Genomic DNA, 6,554 nt, shown 5'->3' with positions numbered 1-6,554 from the left:
ATTCTCGGTAAAAGAGTGTTTCAAAGAAAGTGAAGCCTCACTAATATCCATTTCTTGCCATCTCCTGACAGCCTCCTTTGTGGGAGAATGGCCACAAATGGTTTTGAATGAGCTCTTCCAACAGGGTCACTTTCATGCAGTGATGAACAAATAATTATACCACTGTACACCTTTGTGTAACACTCCTGTCTTCATTTACATGTGGGATTTCACCACTATCTTCCTGAGAAACTCCAAATTTCAGTTAGCCACCAGATAAGATAAAGACTGGAGCTTGACTCAAAAGGGATGCATAACTATTAGTGTTGTGATATTTATAGAGGGTCATTTCTCAAGTTTTTACTTTCCATTCAGCCCTTTATCAGACAAATTCTTGCTGAAAAGTCCCTGAGAAATGTAGAAACCTGGGTCCCATTCTGTTCTTAAAGTGGTTCATGTTCTGCTTTGTATCTCTTTTTCCTGCAAATGGAGAAGAGAAAATTCTTCATGTGGATTTCAAATGCTTTCTGCCCTGGCCAAGTTTCGTTCTGAACAAGCGGGACAGAGCAGTACATGATCTCAGTGGAAGGACTTCCTAAGCTGTCTGCTCCATCCACTGGCAGCCGGGCAGGATTGCCCAGTTAGGCAATCCCTACTCTGCTTTAGCCAATTTCCTTCTGTACTCTTCCACCACTCTGTCCTTCGTGGCTGCCTTCAGTAAATAAGACCATTGCCTAATCAAGCCTTCTCACCCTGAGGCTAGGCATTTTGAGGCCTTTTCTGCCTGCTTGATTTCCCTCTTTTCTTTCTGAGAGTGATTTGAGGAGTCCCTCCTCTCCGTCGATATGAAGATAAGGAGGTGGGTGGTGGTTAGTTCAGCTTTGGTGAAGTTCAGCTGCACACAGAGCAGCACAGTTTCGTAACTATCTTAAAGTAGGTGAGAATGGGATTACAGGTCAAGTGGGCGAAAGTTGGAGAGGAATAGTAATCTAGAAGATTGCTGCAGAGGCAGAAAAGGCTAAGCCTATTTATTTTGTTTGTTTAATTTTTTTTTTCTGCTAAGCCACCAAGTATAATTCCTGGTGTGTGCTTCCCTTTCTGTCACTTCTCCATAATTCTTAGCATTTCAGTTGGGCTGCTGTCTCTCGGCTGCTTCCTCTTTTCCTGCTTTCCTATATTTCATTATTTGCCCTTCTTCCTCTTCGAGTGCTTTTACAACAGAGTGAGGAGGATGTGGAAACCCAGTTACAATATGACACACAAACTGCAGTGTCACAACTGCAGCTCTTTGGTTTCACCTCCGGGAGCGCACAGAAGCAGGTCAGGGTGGAGAGGCAGGAGTGAGGGGCTGAGGGAAAGAAGGGAGAGATTTGTAAATACGGAAGAGAAATGACAGGAAGTCACAAGGTTTCCAGATCGGGAACTTGGGATAATGGCTTTCCACATAGTTCAAGATAATCCCAAACTGAATCATCACTGTGTCCTTGAATGCAAAGGAGAGATGGCAGTCTCTGCCAGTCTAAGGATCTCCCAAAATACTGCTGCCACAGAGAAGATACAGCCCTGACATGTTTCTGAACTTGCCTGTAGAGACATGAAAGCTGAGCAGACTTCTAGGCCTGTATTGTGCACAGCTCATAGCATTGCCCTTTCAACAAAACAAAAACAAAAACAACAAAAACAACCCAAACCAATAAAACCTCAAAGGAAAAATTATTCTTACTGCTCATGTCTGTGTGTTTAGTAAACCTTTGGAAGATGCCGTGGATGAAAATGAAGAGGTGCTGTATCTTTCTTGAGATACCAGGCAGCTGGGAAAACTTACTCCCATGGACTTTGCTCCATGGGACTACTTCCTAGGGCACCCATTAATTAGAGGTGCTCTTTTTCTTCTCTTTTCTTCTCTTTTCTTTCTCTTCTCTTCTCTTCTCTTCTCTTCTCTTCTCTTCTCTTCTCTTCTCTTCTCTTCTCTTCTCTTCTCTTCTCTTCTTTTTCTTGTTCTTGTTCTTGTTCTTGTTCTTTTTCTTTTTCTTTTTCTTTTTTTGTCTGGGGTCTCCTGGAAGCCTTTCAACTTGGTTGATTTAAATTGCTACATCATAGCAACTGGTGTAGGACTTGCTCCAAACTTCTAGGCCATGACAGATGCTAAGGAGATAAAAAACTGTGGGTTGGGAGGAAATGGGTAATATGTCCAGACTGCTCTGTGTGTTTGTGGAAGGAGTTAGAGGAACAGTAGATAGAGGTTTCCTGTTAAGCCGGACAAGGGGGAAGCTGTGATGTTTCTCAGCTATGGCTGCAATTGGACTCAAGTTCAACAGCATTCTCAGCGTGAGATGCTGTTTCTCCACCCCCCCATGAGAAGCTCAAGTTGTCTTAAAAATCAGAATACTACTAAAAGTCAAGGAGGCTTAAGCTCCCAAATCATGGATATAGTTCAAAATTGTTTTCCACTGCCGCAGAGTCGCTGGCAGTCTGTGGGCTGCTGCAGTGGAACGAGGGTTGAATAGTCTTCCTCTGCTGCAGATTGGAAAGCAATGCCTGAACCAGCTCTGAGCTTTGAAATCAGAATATGCTAATACATGTCCTTTTTGTCAACTACTTCTCCACCCATCAACTCACAGGTTATGGCAAACTGAGTTTGTGAGGAGCTAACAAATGCCTGCCTGCACGTGCATGCTAAACAAGGGTGGTCCTGATTTTCAGAGGTGACTGGATGCCCAGAATTCAGATATGGAGCTTGAGACAGTGGTCTTATTTCTCAGTGATGAGTGTTTTCCAGGCTGACCTGTTTTCTGATAATCTAGTTTCATTAGTGTCTGAAGTCAGAGAGCCCCAAAACATTAGCTGCTTTTGTAAAAATCTTTTGTGATGGACAAATGTCAAAGTAATTGGTAGGCATATTGAAATGAGTGGAAAAGTTTAGAGAAATTCAAACAACATTTGAATGCTGGTTAAACCATATTAGATTATTCTGTTCTATACCTCAGCCAGAGATGAAGGCCTTGATGAAAGAATTTCTGTGGTCTGAGTTATGTAGATTTCTCCTGTTCATAATAGTCAGTTTTGGACTACGTATGACAATTTAGTCTACAGTGGTGCTATTGGAGACCATTTAATTCAACAACTATTATCTTTAAAGCCCTTTCCCTTGAAACTCTGCCAGCAACATGTTGGCTTGGATGCTTTGTTGATCTATCCACGTTAATAAAACGGTTACATTTTGATGTAAGATAGTGATACTCAGCATGTTGATTGTGACTGTTTGAAGATTGTGATCTTGACTGTGTTTCCAGCAAGTTTCAAATGTCAGATAACTCATTCAAGAGAGCAGTTAAAATAATTTTTAGACACCCTTTTACATTCACCAGCTTTAAGCATTGCTGAAGATTTGTTCAGAGTTTGAGGAAGCTGCACCTGAGTAGATTACCATATTGGCCTTTTTCCTCTGGAGGAATGATGATACCTGCACCAGAAACCCAACTAAACCTCAGCTTGGAGCTCCCTTTTGTGTCATTGTTCCTTTCTGATTTTGGAGGCACCCTTCAGGACAGGAATAGGGACTCCTAAATTCAGCAGTTTCAAGTCACAGCTGAAGTGTACTTGCAGAGCAGAGCTAGGAAGTTCAGCTAGGATGTTGTTCCTGATGTAGTATCTTTTACATATAGAAAATTCTTTAGCCTGAACTTCTGTTACATTTTTCCCCACATCTTTCTGAGCAACAGGATTTTTTAATAATCTCCCCTTCTTTTTGAGTCAGTTGTTGCAGAAAGCTAGTGAAATCTAGGTTTTTCTCTTAGCATTGTGTTCAAAGACCCAAGGAAACAGTATACAACTTTGCAATTGTTGGATGCCTCACAGAAAAAGCATCCAACGTCAGGGATGACTTCTCATAGCACTAATATGGTTAAGGTTGGATTCTGTTCAGGGAAGGGAAGAAGGGTTTGTGTTTCCTGAGGTAAAAGCAAGGAAACAGCAGGCATGAAAAATGGCCAAGGAAGTGAGGAAAGACAAGAAGTCTTTTAAAAATGGGGACTGAACTGAGTTTGCAGACTTTCAGAATGATCCGGGTCTTTGAGTGTTTGAGTGTCCCAGCATCATTCAGCGTTTCTTGCTATTTCAACACAGAGGACTGATTGCCTGAGGGGAACATCAGGTCCCTGTAGCAAAGCATTGGCTGCAATACATGGTGGGAAAGAATTAATTTTGTCCTGACATTTTTCTCCTCAGGAGATATGTGGTATGTCCACATTTAGAGAATTTCTTTAGGATTTGTGTAGAACAATTTATGCCTCTTCCCCAGAAGATGTAGAACAGTCACTGGATTGTTGAGCACACTGTAATCAGGTAAACAGCAGTTTATGTTGCAAAACCTTCTGGCAATATTTCTACAACCCAAAAAGAAAAAACTTCAGTAGCCTCAGACGGATACTTCTAGAAAAATAACTGAGCACTCAGGATTAACAGATCTGAAGCAGGCTAGTTCAGAATTGCCTTCTTTGCACAGTCCCAAGAGACATGATCTACTTTATCACTCATAAAGTGATGACTACATTTGATCTGCTTTAATCTAAAATAAACTTTCAGTATCTCTGTTTGGTTTTTTTCCTCTTGTCCGATGAAGGGGACACAGAGGTCTCTGCTCTGCAATGTGTTTTCTGAGTAGGTAAGATAATAAAATTGTCATAAAGTATTCCCTCTCAAGTGCTGAAATGGCTAGGTTCCTCTCCATTTCATCCTCCGACCTCTTCTCGAAAGAGCAGACTGACAGTGTGCAGCCTTGGCACAGCACCCATCGGCACCTCCCCAAACCTAAACACAGCTGCTTGGTCTAATTTTAGATCTACTGACCCTTTGACAGGGGAACCATAGACACTTGTGTAAAATAGCCCTCAAGACATCATCATGGTAGCTAAACAGTCCCTGGTAAAAGTCCCCACGTCCGTCTCGCTGACAGTGAAGGCACAACACATTAAGTGTTTGCAGGGGTGGACTCGCGAGGGCCTGGTCCTGAGCCAGGGCAGCTCTGTGCCACTCCAGGGACCAGATTAAAGACATGTAATCAGCTCAGTGAGCTGGAGCATGAAAAGGGGAAGGTTTGCAAGGGCTAACTTTGCATTCAGGGCAAGGCAATTTTAGGTGCTCTGAAGCAATACACAAAGCAGTTCATCTCCCTGCCTGTCCCCGTCCCACACAAACATCCCGCTGGCTGTATGGCGAGACTAGGAGCTGCGTCCTCTCCTTCCTACAGCAGACCAAAGGACACTTCATTGTTCCCAGGCAGGAGCTTTCTTCTGCAGGGTAGCGACTGCTGTCTTCAGCTGGTACAGCTCTGACCAATACCCTCTGTACCTGTTCAGATTTCACACGGTTTTCTCTTCGTCAGGCAGGCTTAAAATTCCCCCTCTAACTACAGTTCACATCATTTGTGCATAACTTAAGTGTGTAGCTGTGCTTTAGTCGTATTTGTGCATTTGTTAGGCCCTTTGCTTTGGCTAGGGAACCCCACAGTAACCCCCAGGTTTGCAGTAGGGTAAGGACAACTTCCAACCATGACAGTATGGCTTCATGCAAGAACCTGCCTGTCTCTCCCGTCTGTGAGGTGCTTCTTTAGTCTCCCTGTTAAATCTCAACATAGTCATTCCTCTTCTCCAAAACATTAATGTTTGCAAGTGCACACTCTTTTCAAGTTCTCCCAGGTTGCTACGTGCAACTGCTATTAGTTAGTATTTTGCTGCATTAGTTGAGGACAAGTTAACACCCATGAATTTCACCAAAGCATTCTTTGTGGAAGGATTAGAGAAGGGAGATACTTTATAAATGTTAGATTATCATATGTCTGAGGCTCTGCTTCTCTTGGGTAACTTTCTGTGTGGGGAAGAGCATAAGCAGCAATGTTTTGTACCTATATTGTTTCTGGAGAATGCAGCTTCACAGGTGCCAGACTCGGCACATAAGCATGTGTATCCACACAGATACACCTGTGTGAGTTGGCAATCTTTTCATATATGGTAGTGTTTTTACCTCACTGTTGTGTATTGTTACTTGAGCTTACTTTGCTATTTAAAAATTTCTTGCTAAATGCCCTTTTGCTACTTCCTCATCCTTTAATGCCCACATTAAAAAATCTGATGGAAGCAGAAGAGACAAAGACATTGAGGATGAGAAGCTCTGTTCGTTCCATCATTTGTCAGCAAACCTTTCCCTCCAGTTTGAAAATCTTCCCAGCTTACTTCTCAAAACAGAAAAGTGTCAGTAAAGGCTGTTACCGGCAAGCGTGCAGCAGTTCCCCCAGCTTCTCTATCATGCAGCCAGTAAAAGAGGCAGAGCACTTCGTATAGAGGAAGCATGGGTTACACATACATGTGGAACTTGAGAAATGGGTTTAGCATGTCTTCTCTTGATAAGGCTCTTTCTCTTGCTTTTAAAACTTAGTTTTACTGGTAATTCAGATGATGAACATCAAGCAGCCAGGTAGTTAACAGTCCTTTGAAGAAAACAACTTGAATCCAGTACAAAATGTGCCAGTGAGTAGCACAACAAAGACAATAAATACGAACTAGATCAGCCTCTTGGCT

This window comes from Cariama cristata, unplaced genomic scaffold (assembly GCF_000690535.1).
Source record: "Cariama cristata isolate BGI_N322 unplaced genomic scaffold, ASM69053v1 scaffold38414, whole genome shotgun sequence".
Classification (NCBI taxonomy): domain Eukaryota; kingdom Metazoa; phylum Chordata; class Aves; order Cariamiformes; family Cariamidae; genus Cariama; species Cariama cristata.
This window is presented reverse-complemented; position numbering follows the sequence as displayed.